General features: G+C 39.2%; 1 protein-coding gene across 3 annotated transcripts in view; it reads right to left on the bottom strand.

Moving 5' to 3' along the window:
• The window catches only part of Ikzf2 (IKAROS family zinc finger 2), a 141,868-nt gene that overhangs the window by 99,269 nt on the left and 22,297 nt on the right, over positions 1–20,302 (bottom strand). The window lies entirely within an intron of this gene.

The raw sequence follows: 20,302 nt of genomic DNA on the forward strand, positions 1-20,302 counted from the left end.
TCTAAAGTCCTGCTAGACAGCAGTCCTAAAGGCTTGCTGATAACATTTTTAGAGAATTAACATGCATTCTGGGATGTGTTAGAACATAGTGAATTTCTGGACCAGAATGTCAAAGGACTTGAAGTTTTTGGACTGAATAAATGGGGTCAATTCCTTAATGTTTCCTGAATCTGTCTCTGTTTCTATCCATCTCTCTGCCTCTCTCTGTCTGTCCCTGTTTCTCTCTCTCTCTCTCTCTCTCTCTCTCTCTCTCTCTCTCTCTCTCTCTCCCTCCCTCCCTCCCTCCCTCCCTCCCTCTCTCCCTCTCTCTCTCTGTTTGTGTCTCTGTCTCTCTCCCTGTCTCTCCCTGTTTCTCTGTCTCTGTCTGTCTGTCTGTCTGTCTGTCTGTGTCTCTGTCTCTCTCTGTCTCTCTCTCTCCAAAAGACTGTAGTAAAGCTATGATTAAATGAAATATAAATAATCAGGAATATGATGCCAAATTAGGCAAGCAACAATGACACCATAATGTATTTTCAGGAAGACAGGCTGAATTATGGACTTCTTACTGAAATTTCAAGTACACAAAGTGGTTTGTCTGGTGGCCACTAGATAACACCTGGTAAGTGATGTGAAGGAAACTATGTGATGCAGGCTATGTGTTCCAGACAGAGGAGTGGTGGACCATCACACATGTTTAACTGACTCTTCTGTACTTGTACAAAATAACTTTGCTTACATTAGTATACCATGCTACAACTGCCATACTCAGTGCCCTGTATGAGCAGCGGGTTTATGTGCATGGAAAGACATCGGGATCAGAGTGTTTGAGAAACTCTACTTGTGGCGCACAATTTCAGAGTGCTGAGCTACACGCTGAGCTACTGAACTCATGTGACCTGAGATCTGATTCCACTGCTGTGGCCTTCAGGCTACAGTGATAGTGTTACTTTACCAAAATAATCCCCCCCTCAATAGGAACACGTTCCAAGGGTGCTTGCAGGTGCCAACTTCTACTCTTCTGGAATAAGATTCCACTAGGCTAATATAGTGGAGGACTGTTTTTCTTTCAAAGGAGCTCCTATATTTGTACTATTCATACTGAATGCAGTCTCCGCAAATACTTGCATTCTCCCTTGCTAAGGAAGCAGTGGCTATTTCACTGTAAAATGTAGTGATAATGGCAATAGATCTACGAATGACACAGGTTAAAAACAACAACCACTAAAAACCTGAACACAAAATGTACAATGATATACATCTCCTCCATATATATGAATATATATGAATAACATATATATGCCAGCCTTTTATTTAATAATTTGAAATCATTTGACATAAACTTGCAAAACTTTTCAAATGTATATATTCTGGAAAATTCTTCTAGTACAGTATTCTTTACAGAACATGGTTTTTAATATTTTTTATTCTATTTTATGGCTATGCACTGTTTAGATGACTGAGTATTTCAGAGTAATAGTCAATTGTTCTATCCAAGACTCCGGATATGTTATTTAAAGGGATTTTAACAGATGAAACTACAAGCTTCCAGTAAATGAGAATGTCTGCAAACATAAAATCATAGCAGTGAAAATTTTAAAATCAACACCTCTATGTATTCAAGAAAATGAAAACATAAGCAGTAACAACTGGCATACTGGTTTATTAACATCCATCTTCTAACGAGAGGGGCACAGATCACAATTAACATAATAAGTGGTAAATGCGGATACTGGGTTTCTATTATGTCCTTGACACTATGTTAGGTATGTCTGAACACACTCCAGTTTTGAGAATCTGCTTACACACCAAAACTTACACAGCAGCTCTTGTTTTCCATATTTGAACAAACGTTCAGCATGCTCACGTAAAGTCAGTAACCTCTAGTCACAGTTATCAGCTGTGCTGGGATGCTAATGAACACAAACTACTACTATCATTGTAGCATAACAGTTCAACAACACCGTTTCCAGATGGATCAGACATGTTGTAATATACATAAAGATTTCTAAGTCTCTAGATTCCAAAGATGCACACTGTATAAAAATGTCATGCCTCATTTTTCTTTTCTCTTCTTTCTTTATTTTTTCCATAAAGTGAAAATCTGTCTTGATTTTATACAACTGATGAGGTATTATGGCGGTGCTGTAATTGGTTTTGGATTTTTATCTTCTAGACATGGTCTCATGCTGTGACCTAGACTGGCCTCAAATCTGAGAAGTCTTTGTTAGGTGGCCTCTCAAGTGCTGGGATTGCAAGCTGGGCAGAGGTCTGCTCCTATCTTCTTTAGTCATTGCACTAGGATTTGAACCCATGACTGCGCACATGTCAGCCACACACTGCAGCCACTGAGCTGTATCCCAAGCCTTCCAACAGATTATGTTGGAGTGTCTCTATGTGGAGTGTCACTTCCACATAGAGAGCAAATGCTTGTTGCATGCAAATGTAAGGAAACTAGACATCCGATGCAATCAGAATCACTGAACGCAAAAAGGAAAGAAAGAAAACTATCAATAAATGGTTTGTGAGGATCACACATGTCCAGTAGCTGTGAGTGCTGGGACAATGGCTGCTTCCCAGCAGGTCCTTTCCGCTAGCACTGGCTAGGAACTGAAGGGCGCACACATGCTCCTGCTTCAGGCTCTGGCAATCCCTACTCCTTGTTCTTTTCTCGTTTGACTTTGAAAATACTTATTGAGTTTAGAGCTGAGCGATTTCAGGTCCATATCTCCACAAAGTTTGTACGCCCACAGGCAAATGTTTCCGTGTTTCTTTTGTACAAACTTAACTAAGATTTCCTGCCCCATTACTCTGAGCTCCTTTTTTCCTAAGAAGTTTATTTGGGAATTTTTTTCATCATTGTAAGATTCTTCTCTTTGTGTACGGCCTTCATGATATACTTGTTTAATCTGTCTCTCCAGTCTCCTACTAATGAACATTTTCTGCAAAAGGATTCTCATCTTCTCCTGTGTACAAAAACCATGAATAAATGTGTACAACTAACATCTAACGAGTATATGTAATGCCTAATTGTATGTGTTCTTTCCAACTTACTTATACATGAATTTAGAGTCCCATCAAAATCCCCAGAGAATCCCTGGTGCCCTGCCTCTTTGTCAGCAGAGTATTATACGACAGGGGCTTTGCTCATGCTAGATGTCAATGTGTGGCCTCTCTTATTTGGAGTGAAGCTAATCACTCTTTGCATGTGAAAGGGCCAGTTCTGTAGTTCTTTGAATTATGTTTTAGTTGAAATTGAGCAAATTTCCCTTAGTTATCTTCTTAATTACTAGGAAATGGGACACATTATGCTGATTATTTCTTTATTCATCAAACAAGTTACAATTTTTCATTTCCATTTGCTCCAATTCAGAGTGTATCCCGCAGTTCATTATGAGATATGGATGCTGGCACATTGACCCCTCTAATATAGTATGTCTTCCAATTCTTAAGAAACCTTTCACATAAGCTTTAATACAAACAAAACAAATTTCTTCATGAGACGTACTTTAATTTTGGGTTTCCATCCTATCGAATTTTTATTGTTTAGGAACTGTCAGTCACCTGCTTATCTGACGTTTATGGGTAAAACACTTTGCCATTTGTAAGAAATTTTTCAAAACCACTGCCATTCAATTTGTTTATGCCTATTTCCATTCTAACTGCTTTAACAATTTCTTCCAGAGCAACACTTGAAGTGAAAACGTGTTCAGCACTGGTCTTGTTTCTGGCATTATTGAGCATATCTGTGCACGCTCCCATAAATCATAGCAGCTTTTGGGTAGATTGTAAATATGTTTACTGCAATAGAGAACTGTCCCTTTATTCATACTTTACTGAATACAGGGAACTTTTGATAGTTTTTTATATATGTTTCTCAACACAATTGTGATTTTTCTGCCTTTTACTACAGCAAATGTTAGCAGACTTCCCATAAAGGAACCATCCATACATTGCTAAAATAAACCTCATCTGTCAATAATGCAATGTTACCTTAGGGAAATCTACATTAATTTACTATGTTACAATTGTCATTGATATTTAAACTATGATACTTGAGAATATTAGAGTAAGAGAAGCCAACTTGTAAAGCAAGAAACTTGTACCTCCTAGGAAGGTTGGGGACAAGGTTCTGAATCTATTTTGGGAACCGTTATAAATTAGCTGATTGTGCCCTATTGGTTAAATACAGGGACACAAGTCTTACTCCATGGGGAAATTTCATCCAAATACTATTTCTGAAGTTTCTATTTTCTGTTTGATCTCTATTTAACAAGGCATCAACTCAACTCAGGATTACTGAATATCTATTATTTTCAGAAAATTTTAAGCAGTGAAATAATAGTCTAGTGGCTTGATCAGATAAAAAATAAAAATATTTTTTATTGCAAAGCAGTAAAATATACATGTCTGTGTGTCTAAATATTTTTCAGAATATTTATGAGAAGAGTATCCTAAAACAATACACCTACTACATAAGCTTCATATCCCACTCCATAGACTACATCAATTTTTGAACTGATAACCAGTACTAATTTTCTGTTACAGAAATATTGTCCTATTGGCTACAGACAAAGATCTGAGAGCAAGACAAGCTAAATTTTACCCACATCGCTTTACCTCCTGTGCCCACCTGGCTTCTCTCTGATTATTTAAGGCAGAATTCCACTATGTGTGCCAGGAGGCCTCCTTTCCTGATCCCCCTGCCTCAGCTCCTAGTGTTAGGGTTATAAGATTGAGTCTTGATGCCTGGATAGCTCTGCCAGACGGCCTTTAACTGAACCCAGTTTTTAATTTATAGGATGAAGGAAAGCTGAGAGGTGTGGTGAACACATAAAATTCCATCACAAGGATCATGAACTGGAGGCCAGCTTGAGCTACATGAGACCCTGTCTAAAAAATGAAATAAAATGGTAAAATGGGAGTGGAAATGATCAAGGCACATGAAACACATAAATAAAACTGTCAAAGAACAAATGCATTCATATGTATGCATACAGACAGACTGAAACAATGTTAACATTTACCTCATAGATTTATTTTTTAGTGAACGAATACAGACAATCTATGTTTTAAAATATATTTGATTAAGTTGAGTTTCTTTTTAAAAATCATTTTTTAGAGTTGCTAAATTGAAACCAACATCCCTCAAATATAAATTCTGAAAGAAACAAATCATTAAAAAATAGAAATTGTTTATAATCTAATGAAAATAATTGCCACCATGCCAATAACATCTGAATGTCTGTTTTCAAACTAGGCCTAGGCTACGCCTTCCTTCTAAGGAATTAATACTTACTGGAATAAATAAACACCAAGTCTTTCTCTTTCTGACTTTACACACAAGTACACACAGTTTATCTTAAGGCTTTTGTGAAAACCACTAATCTAACTAAGAAATTAGAACTTAGCAACTCATCTTAAAACACTGTAGATATTTTCACTACACTGTGTTTGTTAACTATTCCACGGTCATGACCAATGCTCCCTGGCATAGGATAGATAGCTTTATACTTCAGATTTCAAATCTGTGAACTTGATAAGTAAACACTTGTCTGCTAGGCTTCTGGGAGATGCTATCCTGGAGACTTGTTGTTCTGTCTGTTTTCTCCCACTTCCTATAACGTAGTAGTGGAAGAGAGTTCAATTAAGGTCAGCGTAAGGGACTCAGTACCCAATTCCTGGAATCCATGAATTCAATAGTCGTCACCTGAACTGCCAACTGAAGAGGCTGGTGATATTGAGTTAGTCAACAATCCTGATAGAAGGTAAAAGTAAGCTTTACTTCTCCAAATTTACAAGCTAACACAATACTTAGAAAATTCAAGGAAGATGAGATAGGGTAGAGAGTAAACAAGTGTACCAGGACTTAGTAATCGAGGTCCACCATGTTAATAGAACATGAGGTGGGGTTTGTTTGTTTGTTTGTTTGTTTTTCCTGTGTGTACCCAGACTATCGTACTCAAGCATGCTCCTGGCCCAGCTTCAACAAGAAGACCTCCAGATCTGTGAGGGAAACGGCAGTGACAGATTCATAATCTTTATGGTATTTAAGGATATAAAAACCTCAAAGGCAGCCTGGAGAAAAGGGTAATTTTTTAACTTCCTATATCCCAGCTCTAACCAAAAGAGAAACTTAGAAAGGACAAGAGTAAGTTTTAGTAGACATATTTTTTAACTGCAATATCACTTTGCTGGCATTTACCCATTAAATATATATCAAACAGTGTTGCTATGTAAGCCGCCTTTGCCAAGCATACTCTCTATTTTAATTCCAGGTACAATCTTGAGACGAAATCGGTAATAACGCACAGGCTTACTTCTAAAAAAATTAAGCCATGTTCAAAGTTAATTTACTTTGGAAATGAGAAGTCTGGTTTTGTTTCGTTTTGTTTATCACGTCTACTGATATTGAGCAAATTTAGTTCCCTTTTTGTAGAAGCGTCTGGGTGAAAGGAGGGGTTTGTTTGTTTTATCATGTACCTAAACCTGACTGGCATTATATTCTTGAAGTTGGCACACACTGGGCAAGGAGAGGCAAAGGTACACAAGTTTGACAAAAATAAATGTAAATGGGTATTTTTATATGTATCACAAGGACACAGAATGGCAGCAAAGCTGACAGAGCACCTATCTCACTGCAGCCAGAATGGTACCTCTCCCCACTATCCCTGGAATACCACACCAGTCTGGGACAAGTGGTAGAACTCTCAACCCTTGATTGTCTTCGGGAATTTTTCCAACACCCAACTCCAAATCTCAGAATCTAAATACCAGCTGAATGAAAACTCTACAGTGTGCTTTCACTACTCCTGCCTACAAAGGACAGTTTCTTGGAAGAGAAAAGTGCTTTCCTTCTCAGAGACATTTAGCCTTCCTCTAAATCAATGGTTCTCATTCCTAAGGCTTCGACCCTTGAATATAGCTCCTTCTGTTGTGGCAACCCACAACTATAAAATTATTTTTGTTGCTACTTCATAACTGTAATTTTGTTACTGTATGAATCATATTGTAAATATCTGCTATGCAGGGTATCAAATATGTGACCCCTGCAGGGGTCATGACCCACAGGTTGAGAACCATTGCTCTAAAGTAAAAGTTGTGTCTGACAGAAACAGAAAGTCAGAAAAAGAGAGAATAGAACATGGGCAAGTTTTAGACATAAGGGGATTTTGTTTGCTTTTTTTTTAACAGATACTCCAATAGTTTTCATCTGATAGAATATAAAATGTTATGCTAATAGCATAGCTTGAATTAAATAATGTATTAAGGAAAACCTGCCTCTCCCTGGGCCCCTGTTCCGGCCCTCAATCCTTTCTGCTACTCACTCATTGTTGGGTAGAGTTGAGAAATGTAAGAGTGATCACATCTATTGAGCTGTCTGTTCTGCTAGACACTTGTCAGATATAAAAAAAAAAAAAATTGTCCCTAAAGTCCCATTAAAAAAAATACAAAGGCCCTTTGTAACATCTGACTCAGTACAACTGGCCAACCCATGGATCCATTAAGAAACAAAAGCAAAACCCAGTCAGAGAAAGAGTTCCAAAATTAATGCAAATGCATGGTAAGCCTTAAAAGTTGCAAAAGAGCAGTTTCACATCTGGCTTGATGAAGGCGAATTCACAGCTGAGTTGGGAGGAAGACAACTGTGAAACAGCTGGATAATCATACACAGTAAGTCGTCTTTCATGTTGCTATATAGGTCTTAACCTGATTTCACTCAAAGGCTCTTCAGTAAGTTCATCGAAGTTTTAGCCAATGAGTTGGTGTAAGAAGATAACTTACATATTTTGATGCCTTAAATATGTCATGGTCCCAATTTGAAATTGGAAGAGGAGAGTTAGTGGTAAGCAGAGGAGAAAATAAAAGTCTTTGAACCCTCTTTAATAGGCTGAACTTAGACAATGTTATCAGCTTGAAACAATGAAAGGACTAAACCTCTGTTCTCTGCCACCCTAGGAAAATACCTGCTTTCATACTGAGGTCTCTCCAAATGATAGCACCCATCAGTCCAGGTTCTTGACATAATGGAAGCTTCTCTGGCGAAGCAGGCAGCTTGCCCATCAACCTGAGATCCACATATCTCCTGAATTATAATCAGAGACTGGTGTTCACACCCTGAAACTGATCCATCACTCTAATCTTCTGCTTTAAAAATAAGTTAAGAGGAAAGGCGAAGGCACTGTATGACTCATGGTTTGAACCACGCGAATTTCAGCACGGCCATCTCATTTCTAGTCACGGGTGGGCAATGACTATTGCTCTGAGGCTATTTGTCAATACAACTCATGAGTCCTTTGAAAAATACAACCAACAAATATCAGCAATCAAGAAAGCCAAAGTATTTTCAAGGCAAAACAAATACAGAAGTCTTATACAGAAGAGAAGCATAAAAGCATCAGTGTAGTGCTTATGATACAGATAATACTGAAGTACTATAGCACATCGGAGACAAGACAGACTCTGTCTCCACAGGGTGGAAGGGAAGAACGGACCCCAGATAGTTGCCTCTGACCTCCACATGCACACGTGGGAACAGTGGCATACACACAACTCACAACTCTCTCTCTCTCTCTCTCTCTCTCTCTCTCTCTCACACACACACACACACACACACACACACACAAAATAATAAAAATTAAAAATATAACTCATTTTTAAAGTCACAGTTTTCTCCCAATAATCACAGTCCAAGAAAATAAGCTCATATTATAAATCTCTCATGTAGATAATGTACCTAATACTTTTTGCTCAGTACCTTTAAGGTAAAAAATCACCTAATACTTTTTGCTCAGTACCTTTAAGGTAAAAAATCACAAAGAGAAAATGGCTCAAAAAATGTATGAAGAATGAATAATCATTAAAATTTTAAGCATCTTAGTAATCTGAGCTTTACTATGAAATAAATTTCATGGAAAGGCTAAGCCCAGTGAACACTACAACAGTACACCCACTACCCAGTGAGACCTCAGTTTCTCCCTGCAGTTAGCAAACAACCACCTCCAACGTTTACTGCAACATCTAGTATGTGACACGACTGGGTGTCCCAACCCCTGTTACCAGCTTTAGTGCCTAATGTCAACCAAGCCTCCCAACAGTTCCAAGAGGAGCTTCGCATGTTCTGTAGAACAGCTTGTCAAGATCTTAGAGCTCATAAGTGCCTATATTTGAGCAAGAGGGGAAATTATGGTTTCTAGTCACTCTCTCCTGAGAACCTACTAAGGACTAATAGTCAGGTGTAGCAAAATTTACAACTGCTACTGTGGGTTAGCTTTGACTTAGCACCAAGAGTTTATGTAGAAAGTATGGCCCTGGTATGTCAATGACAAAGACGATGGAACTATGAATAGGTGGGTCTAGTAGGAAAAAATTAATTATGGGGGTCATGGGGGTGAGTCTTTCAGAAGCTATTGAGGGAGTTCTCATAAAACACTGCTTAGCTCTCCTGGGAGAATTTTAAAAGAACAAGACTGATCCCTCCCTAGTCTCTGACCTCTTATCTCACCATATGATCTCTCCCTTTGAATTTTCCTGCAAATACACACACCTACCATGATACTATCCACAATGAAGTGTAGCATGTGAGGCCATCACCAGATATGAAATGATATTAAGCCATTTGCCTGAACCTCTAACACTGTGTGACAAACAAACTCCTTTCCTCTCTCTGTTACCCAACCTCAACTATTTTATTATAGCAATGGAAACCACATTAGTACAAAGATACAAGAGCGGGGGCACCAGCTTTCCCAGGGTCTCAAACAGTTACCACCCACCTATCATCATTATAGTTATCCTTATCATTGGACTTATCACAATTTAATTTATATTAATGAGGAAACTATACAATCAATGGAAACTGTGACATTTTGGTATCCATATAGGTTGTGTACGAACATAGCTATCCTCTCAAAAGTATATTTGCTTTTATGGAGAGAAACATTAAAATTCCATCACTCTAGCTTTTTAGAAGATACAGTTCATTGCTGTATTCCAGTCACGCTACTTGGCGACATCAGTATGATCCCAGAGCATCTCGATGCTCACTGTCACTTACTTAGTTCATCGTCCTTCCTACCCATATCCTTACTGTAATACTACCTTCTGGGTGTCACTCTGAGTTCCATAACTACCGGTAACTGACTGCACACCACTCTGACCAGAATTTTTATTTTTTCCATTTTAAGACAGGATTTCACTATGTAGCCCTAGCTGGCTTAAACCTCACTATGTAGAAAAGGCTGTCTTCAAACTCACTAAGATCTGCCTGCCTCTGCTCTAGTATGCTAAAATTAAAGGTGTCCATCACCACCCCCAACTATGACCAGAATTCTAGGTACCTTATCTCTGGTCCTCATTTCTGACTGTGAATGGAGAAAAATACACTTCTCAAATTCCTAAGAAAATAGTACTAATTTGTATAATTTTGCTATTTCTGCTTGAGTTGAGCAAGTCCATTTATTATTTGGGGAAATATAACCACTTCTAGAATACTGTAAATGAAAAATCTTTCTTCATTCTCTCCTTTTTTTTACATTAATGAGAGAAACTAGACTTTTATTCTTTCCATTCAATACATAGTTTTTCTAAGTCTATTTTATGCTACTAAAGCATAATGTAAGAGTCTTGGAGATTTAGTAAAAGAAGAGACATAGTTTTCATGGTTTGGAGGCTAGGATGCCACACAAAACCATAGGGAAAGAGAGCTAACTCCAGCTCAGTATGCTGGAAGATATCATATCACATGCCCATAACACAGAGAACAAACACCTTGAGAGCTCAGATCTTAGTTGTCTTGTGGGGTTACTAATCCCTTGTGGGGTTCCACCCTCACGAACTCATTTAACCCAACTTGTCTTGAAGAGGGCTCCACTTGGATTAAGGTTCTAATACCAAAATATTTAGGAGATGCCACCAAGACAGCAGTCTGCAACTCTTACGGAGGAGTGTACTTGTCCCCACAGTCAGGGGAGAATGGAAACATAAGTGACTACAGTAGAAGAGCAAGTTCTAAGTAAACTAAGAGGCAAGCTGTAGTACATGAAGGACCACACTACATTGTTCTCCTGTCTTCTATCACCCAGTTCTTTCCACCTACCTACAACAGGCACACTGTTTGCCTACAGAAAGCTCTGGTACATCTTTGTACAATACACTGTTCTTATAACTGTGGCCTGTTGATTTTAAGGATATTTAGAAGCTCTGGACTTGTGGAGGCTTATAATAACAGCCCAAATTCTCTTCTATGAAAGAATCTTAACCACTGACAAGCACTTAACAAGCACAGATCTTTAACAGTACAGGGGACTGAGCACTGCTTGTCATTGGTTGAAGTCACTAGCAAACACTCGGAGAAAAGTAACTGTTAATCTGATTATTAGTTCAAAATTATTGTTTCATACCCCTCTTACTTGACACATTTATAACCCGAGCTCAGATCTTCTACTTCCTTTGGTCTGGGAAGAAATTAATCTTTCATGCATTGTTCATTGTTATAAAATTTCCTTCAAGCCCTCTAGCAAAAATGTGTTACTAAAATCCCTATTACTTGAGATTTACTACTGTGGTTTGAGTTGTAAGTGTAGAAACACTTCTAGACAGACACACACGCACAACACACACATGCACACACACACGCACACATGTATACACACACCATGAAGCAGCAGTGATCCATTAAGCTATGCCACGCTCTAAAATCCTCGGCCTAGATTAGCTGCCTCAAATTGCTCAAAGACAAAATGGAAAGATGAGACAAGAGTGCCTAGTCCTTCCAGACAGGTTTTGATTTGGACTAAGGATGGTGAAGACTCATATCGGCATTGTGCAATCCCAAAGGAAGAAGGCAGGGCCCACAGGACGGCAAAGAGTATACAAGTATCAGAGAGGAACTGTCTTTGTTGTTGTTTGAAGACTTATTTTAACCAGATATAGTGGCACAGGCCTTTAATTCCTGTACTCCTGAGGGAGATGCAGGCAGATGTGAGTTCGAGGCTAGCCCAGTCTACAGAATGAGTTCCAGGAAATCTAGAATTACGTAGTATGATTCTTTCACACATAGATATAGATAGATAGATAGATAGATAGATAGATAGATAGATAGATAGATAGATAGATAGATAGACAGATAGATAACAAAAATTATTTATTTTATTTTTATTCATGTATATTGTTTGTGTCTGTGTGTGCATGCATACCACTTGTTTGCCCACAGAGGCTAGAAGAGGGTGTTGGATTCCCTCGAGAAGGAGTTACAGGTGGTTGTGACCAGCTAAATATGTGTGCTGCAAAGTAAATTTGGTCCTCTAGAACAGTGAGTATTCTTAACAGCTAAGCCATTTTTCTAGCCTGAGGGGAAGTGGGTTTATAAAGAACAGGATAAGAAAAATAAACCGAAATTTATAGGGGGCCCAAAGACAATCCATAGAATTCATCAGAGCAAGCCCAATCTATAGAACATATATAGCCTTAGATAGGGCAAGGCTGGCACTCCAGAACCTCAGCTGGGGCAACCTGGCATGCTCCTCCTGCTTTCCAACTACCCATCCCACCACAATCTCTCCTTTTTCTTTTTCCTCTCCTTTCTTTCTTTCTTTCTTTCTTTCTTTCTTTCTTTCTTTCTTTCTTTCTTTTCCTTTCTTTTCTTTTCTTTTCTTTTCTTTTCTTTTCTTTTCTATTTTTTTGTTTTTGAAATAGGTCAGCTTGACAAAGGGCAAATGACTAAGCTGAAACACATTTCCCTAAGTTTAGCCAGAGGAAGTTTCATTAGAAGACGAAAGCTATGAGCCAGCACAAACAGGACAGATGCAAGTGTGGGAGAGAAGAAACATGAGAAGGACAAAGAAAAAAGGGTGTACCACTGTTATTCTGTTACACATGACACATATAAGGAAGTCAGAGGAATTTGCTTATTAATACTCTACCCTACCTGAGGTACGGCTCCAGACACATCCATCTTGGTTAGCTCCAAATGAGAAGAGCAAACATGAACGAAGGTCTTAGCACTGACTGCAGGATGGACCTGAACTGTAATCTGGGTCCTAGGTTCACCAAATTATATGGATCTCTACTGGATCCTGTTGCCCCAAGAGCAGGCGAAATCATATCAGAAGTCACCTTCTCTGAGATTATAAAGCAGGAAAAAGTTCATTAATGAATTCATGAGTGCCATGCACTTAGGACACTTAGGACGGTATCCAGGGAAGGAAGGAGCAGCCCAACCTGGGAAGGAGAAACCTTACCTATTTGACCTTAGTAATGGCATAGCTATTTGTTTGGAGAAAGGATTTGCAGTTCAAGATCGCTGTGCTACAAGAGCCTGGGTCTCACCCTTTTCTTTCCTATTTAATTTTTATTTATGTATTTATTTATTATTATTTTATGTATTCACCATTGCTCTCTTCAGACACACCACCAGAAAAGGCATCAGACCCCATTGCAGATGGTTGTGAGCCACCATGAGGTTGCTGGGAATTGAACTCAGGACCTCTGGAAGAGCAGTCAATGCTCTTAATCGCTGAGCCATCTCACCCTTTTCTTTTCTCCATCCCCTCCCCCACTTCTTAGTTAAGGAAGTCACTCCAACTTTTCCCCTAAATAGTCCCTATCTCGGGTCCCTGCTCCTAGGCCCTCCCCTTGTCATTTGTCCATAAGACACTAGAGAAAACTCTACTCATTCTATATGAGGTACATAGGCAGGAAGACAATAGGTCATAGAGAAAAAAAAGGCTGCAGCCTCTTCCCTGGAGGATCTCAAAGTCCACCCCAGGAGGCAAAACCATAAAACAATAACAATACAATATGCCAAATACCATAATGGAAACTGTCCATGCTTGACGCTACAGGATAATGGGAATGGCTGATGCTTCAAAGAAGTATTGGGAGTGTACAGGGATGAAAAGGGGCACAGAGATTCACGGAAAGAAGGTTTATAAAACATTAAGGAAAAATGAAAGGACATATTATGTTGGGAACATGGCAAGCGTCTGGCTGGAAGCAGAGAATAGGGCCAATTCAGAAGGTAACGATAAAGACAGGCTGGGTTATTTAACAAGGAGCATAGAATAAAACACAAAGGAGTGTATCAGACTTCATGTCATAGGTAAAGGGAGTCATTAACGTTTTCAGGAAGGGGATTGCAAACAGATTTTATTATAGAAAACGATGAAAAGATTATGGAAGGAAAATGGTAATTCTAAGAATTTAACTAGAAGGTAGACACCCTCCAATTCTTCCTAAGTAGGCAGTGTGAGCTTGTGCTTTAATTATATGGATATCATTTGCAAGCCATTATACCTGCCTGAATGTCTCAAACCCACCCCTAAAGTATTCAAATATTTAAATTTTTTTAATTTACAAGCTCATCCTGCAAAATTTCATTCTCCTTAACGGAAGAATTTATATTTCCCTTGCCTGTACTCAGTATTTGTTTTTACATTATTCAAAAGCACTTGCTAAATAGCACGTGTAGTCATCACTCTGCAGGGCCTTTGGTCTAGATGGTGTTTTTTAAATGTATTCCACAGGCTCTAACCAGTCTCTAGACTGCTGAAGAAGAGAAGGTCAGCTGGGTGAGTGTTTGCACAAGCGTATTTAAAACGCACAGCTCTGCTTTCCTTTTGGCTGCAGGTAGTGGGGCTATGACTTCCTATCTTGGGCTAATCAGGACTTGGGTGCCATGCTGACACCAGCGGGTATATTTCTTACATTCACTCGTAATTCAATGTGGAAGCTAAAGCCCCTGAAACTGCAGTAGGTTGTAGAGGATATTCCTGGACGCCCCAGCATTCTTTCTAACATCTGTAGGGTTGTTATGAATGAAGGGCTTCAATTTGAAGGTTCCGATTAGTTATGGTGTATGATTTGTGTATTACAGGCCACTAAATGCTTTTAAAACTTCTGTAACAATCCAATAAAGAAAGAAAAATTTAGCAAGAGTTTTGTAACCTTGAAATATGTCTAAATTTGCCATTATTGCATTTGTTGCACAGAAATACAAGAGGAATGATATCTGGTGTCATTCTCAAGAGTTGGCTCTCAGCTTGGTTAAGGGCGCTCTAATCAGCTGCTGAAATCTAAACTGATTACTTCTGAAGTGTCAACAGATGTACAAGCGGGGGCCCCCACTTCCACCCCACTCCCGCCTCTTGCCGAAACAGAAACATGTATATATTTTGCATCAACAAGCTGAAGGAATACAACTTAGAAGTAGAGAGAGGCAAAAAAAAAAAAAAAACCTCTCAGTCTCATCAAATTCAGTAGGAAAATATTACACATGATATTATTATAACAGTTCAAGCAGAAAGATAAGAAAAGAAAAAAATGAAAAATGGATATAGAAAGTGTGGGAAGAGGAAAGGGGAAAGGTTTTATACTATTGTGATTACAAAAAATTACACAGGTGATATACATTTACATTTTAATTTATTATTTTCTTACCAAAGACATATGATAACTCTTATATTGAACTTTAAAGGCAGAATCTGGTCATGTTCCACCGTCTCCTGCTGCAAAGCCAGGGCCACTGTCTGACGCATACTGCAGCCTCGAGCCACTGCCCCAATCAGTTTCACTCCCATTCCCCACATAGAATGCTGCTTGATAAGGTTTCTCAAACCTGCCCTCCTGATGATCTAGATCTGAGTCACAGGCTCCTCCCTAGAGGATTCTGATTCACAATACCTGGGGTAAGGTCTAGAAACCTTTACTTTAACAGCCAGCCTGGATGATTCTCATCATCAAGCAAGACTGGCAAACAGGACCTTTGTGACATAATTACTGTCAAACAGCTTGGCTGTAAGGATCATTATTTCCCCAAATTTCATAATTTCTTTGTGATGGGAAGCCTCCAGGATACCATCTGACCTTACACATGCGTCCTTAACAAATCTGCAGTAGTATAACTAAGCAGGCTAATGAACCTCTTAAATGAGTAGCTAATAATTTCCCAGCCCAGTGAATCTCCAAAGAAGACAATTCTCCAAACTAAAGCAAAAACATACCTAACAAAATTCAGCCTGGCTAAACAAAAAATATTCCAGGCCTGCGTAGTGCTGGATTTTGCCACAGGTGACCTGGAAGATGGTATCTGCAGTTAGGGCTAGCTCCTCCTGAAGTGTTCACACAGACAGAGCCAGCTAATTTCCCTGGTAAATGTGAGTGAGTCACCATGCTAACAACGCTTTAGACTGCTAAGGTGAACATATTGAAATATATGCTTCCCAGCACAATTCCATATCGAATTACAACAGTAAATCCAATAAGGGATCAGTAAAACTGCCACTCAGGCAAGAGAAAAAGACAGGGTTGTAAGCCAGTTCAGACACTGCTAATATCCTCAGAGGAATAAAGGCCAGGGACCAGAAGCACTTTTAGAAATTTGGTATTATCATTTTTCACCTGGAAATCTTTCATAAGAAATGTCAGCTGGAAAACTGTGCCCAATTTCCACATCCAATGCTGAACGAAACCTTCAAAGATGATTTCATGAGCTCCGTAACATGTCTCTATATTTCTCTCCCTTCATTTGGAGTGTGTGTGGGTGTGTGTGTGTGTGTGTGTGTGTGTGTGTGTGTGTGGGTGTGTGTGTGTGTTGTGAGTTGTCTTTTGAGACAGGGGAGACAGGATTTCTTTGTAGCCCTGACTGTCCTGGAACTCACTCTATAGACTGGTCTGACCCCAAACTCGGAGATCTGTCTGCCTCTGCCCCCTGCCCCTCTGCCCCCTGCCCCTCTGCCCCTCTGCCCCTCTGCCACTGGATTGCTAAATTAAAGATATGCGCCAACACTACTCTGTTTCTCAGTTCCTTTTTGTATTACTTTTATGTCGCAAAGTGTTTCGTTTTAGAACAACAGAATTGCTACCCAAATTCCCATGTACACACACAGCTTTGTGCTACATTATAAATGGAAATCAGAGGATACTGGTCTCCAAAACATGTATTGGTTTCAAGCAAAATATCACTTTAAATATGAAATAAATTTGAATTGCCAAGTCAACGATTTAAAAGCTTTACATTTGAAATGCCTACAGGTAACATGAATAAGATATAAATTAGAGAAAAAGCATTCAGGATTTATCTTCTGCTATTTAGCATACCAGCATGATTTATTTGCAAGTATATGGACAAAGATGGCAAGAGACAAATCACAACATGAAGCATGTCTAATGTGTTATTATTCCTCAGAAGCAATTAATATAGATTTTAAATCATAAAGGTTAAAACAAAAACCTGTTGGATTTTTTTTAAAATCTACAAAAAAAACCTGGTCCACAAGCACTAACATAGCAAACAAACAAACAATGCAACGCTCCTCTTTGATAATTAGAGGGAAAATGCATAGTGAAAAGGAACAGTGGAATTTTGGGAGGCAGAAGAGGGCTGGCCATAAGGAAGGGCTCTCTAGGAATCACAGCTGATCAAACTGACAATCTTCCCTCAGCAAGCACTGCAATAGAGAAGTCAAACTGCAGAGCCCACCTGCCACGCACAGTCAAAGACATTCTTGTTTTATTTAGGAAGTTGTTCTAAATGACCTTTGGGGTCGTGTCTAAGTGTTTGATTCAAGGGTTATTTTCAGCAGAGATGTAATACACACACAGAGAGAAAGGGGGGGACACTTGTATTCCAGAAATGAACTTTGGACAATCTGATATTTTAAAGTGTGATTTTACCCACACAGAGCAAAAGGGGGTTGTCAATCATCCCCTCAGACTACCATTCTGAGGTCAGCACACACAGGATTTTCCTACCTCAGGATTCTCTTCATGTTAAAGAGCAAACTTGTGCCTGTACGCATATTTCTCAACAGTTTGAGAACCATTTTTTCCCTTGGGACAGACTCAGAGGAAGCCAAATGCCATAACACACACTTCATCGCATGTAAAAAACACGTCACACAAAGAACTGTCTCTGCTCCCCACTAGACTCAAGATTCTCGCATGAGGAAGACATAAAGGACAAAGCTGGGGTTCAACTTTTCAGCGTGCTAGCCTTAGCCTGTGGGTTTCTAGACAACTCAACAAACATTGATGGAGCAATGCAGACTCTAGCAGCCTTGAGTCACTTTCAAAGAAATCAAAATGTCCCCTACACAGTGTGTGTGTGTGTGGGGGGGGGGTATCACCCCATCCATAAATGTTTCTCTTCTGCTATTTCTTAATAGTGTTTTAAAGTACAATGTCTCCTGAATGATTAGGCAGAAGTGTTTGTATGTGACAAACATTTCAAACAGACCTTTTGCCAACAAATGTAAAATGATGTTTAGGTATATATTTTCAAAACATTAAATATACACATGCCATTTTCTCCCTTTTAGATACCTCAAAACTGAGAAGACACACTGTTGTCCAAGTGAAAACACAAAACAAAACAACAACAAAATCAATCCCAGAACATCACACAATGTTAGGAGTGATGTACACTAGTAATATTTTCAAAAGACAATTTTCTATGCTTAATCTACCAAAATGGTCATTGCAGGACTTCCACGCACAGTAAATCTTCCTGAAAGAACTGAGCTATGACATCCTATGGGACATAGGACACCCACTGACATGGGTGGACACAGACACTCTCTCTGAAAGCTAGAAACAACCAAAATGTTCATCAGTGAAGATCAGACAAACAACAGATAAACCTACCGGTGAAGGACAGGTCTGTATACCTGGAATACATAGCTAATATGTGAGGCCAAGAATGAAGGGTAAATATGAAAAATCTAAATAAAAAAATATCAAGCCAAGGATCAGCACACACCACAAAATCCTGTTAGCATTGTCACTGGGAGAGGGGAAATATGTGTGGACACTGCATGCGACAGTACACATTAAAAGAGACGGATGGATACTTAAGCATTGGTGATGCAAAAACGAACAGGTTTTACTTCTTGCTTTACATCTTTCTTCACTGTTTTAACTGAATATTTGGTTCTTACAACATTTTGATTTACAATCTCTACTTAGATGGATTGCTCTGGAGCCTCAGACTCTGTAGAATGTTGCAATATCCTGTGGGATGAAGCTCACCACGCTCCTTATCATGTCCAGCACCATTACCCATTAACACCGAGATGCCAGCTACAGAGCAGAAGGCTGCAGAGGAGCCTTTACATCCATTCCCCTTCCCCAGATCTCTGTTGTCTCTCAGTGAAATACAAGCTCTTTAGGGCCAGTTCTGCATTATGCCTGACTTCCTCCACTGACATCCAACTTAATGCTTAAAAAGCACTGACTATAAGTAAACTTTACATGTGTTTGTTGTGAGGTCATAGCTTTAAGGTTAGAATTTTAATTTAAAAAGCATGCATCTTCAACTTCCCCAACTATGCAGATGTGGCAATAAATTACTTCCAGATTAGAGAAACAATGATTTAATTAAAGCCTATAAATACTATTCCTAATACTAAACAACAAAGCAATGTTCCAGCAAAAGGGACAGGACTATCTAAAAGAACGTGTCTAAAAAGCTGGGGAAACATGCAAATTTTAAGCAAGTGTGCCATATGTGGACATTTGATCAAAAGAGAATAGTAAGATGACCTGGGATGAGGGCTCAATTGGTAAAATGCCCGCTACATAAGCGTGGGACTGACTTCAGATTCCCAGCATCCAGAGAAACAGCTAGACGCAGAGCCCTGTACCTGTAATCCCAGTGCTATGAAGGACACAGGGATCCCTATGGCTTTCAGGACAGCCAGCCTGAAGGTATCAGTGAGCTCTAGGTTGAGTAAGAGACTGTCTCAAATAGTAAAAAGAAGGGCAGCTGATATCTCACTCTAACATGCACAAGTACATGAAGACATATGCACAAACACACACATGTGCATACACATGAACACATGCATATATCACACAAAAATAAAGATAAATATACATGTACTTTATTTCTCAGAGTCAACTATGATTTCACCCACTCACATGCACATAGACGCACGCTCGCACACACGCACGCTCGCACACACGCACACATACACATGCACACACACATGCACACACCAAACGTAAAAACACTAGGTTCAGCTTCTGGCACACATTTATAACAGTGAATAGGAATCACACATCAGAGTGGCCCGATTATTGATTTCTTAATGGATTACTACTGCACAAATTTACACTCACCCCCAAAAACATCAATCTTTGAGTAATAATTATAAACCTATCACAGTACATAGAGCATTTTGACTGAATTGAAACTTACTGCTCTCTGCCGGGAAATGACCAATTTTCTGTTTCTCTGGTTCCAACCACAGGACGGAAAGGTGAGCAGCCCCTTACATCAAAAGCTATTGTAGGAGCCTGTGTGTAAAAGCCACTGCACCTATTGTCT

The sequence above is a fragment of the Grammomys surdaster genome, unplaced genomic scaffold (assembly GCF_004785775.1).
Source record: "Grammomys surdaster isolate TR1022 unplaced genomic scaffold, NIH_TR_1.0 165, whole genome shotgun sequence".
NCBI lineage: Eukaryota > Metazoa > Chordata > Mammalia > Rodentia > Muridae > Grammomys > Grammomys surdaster.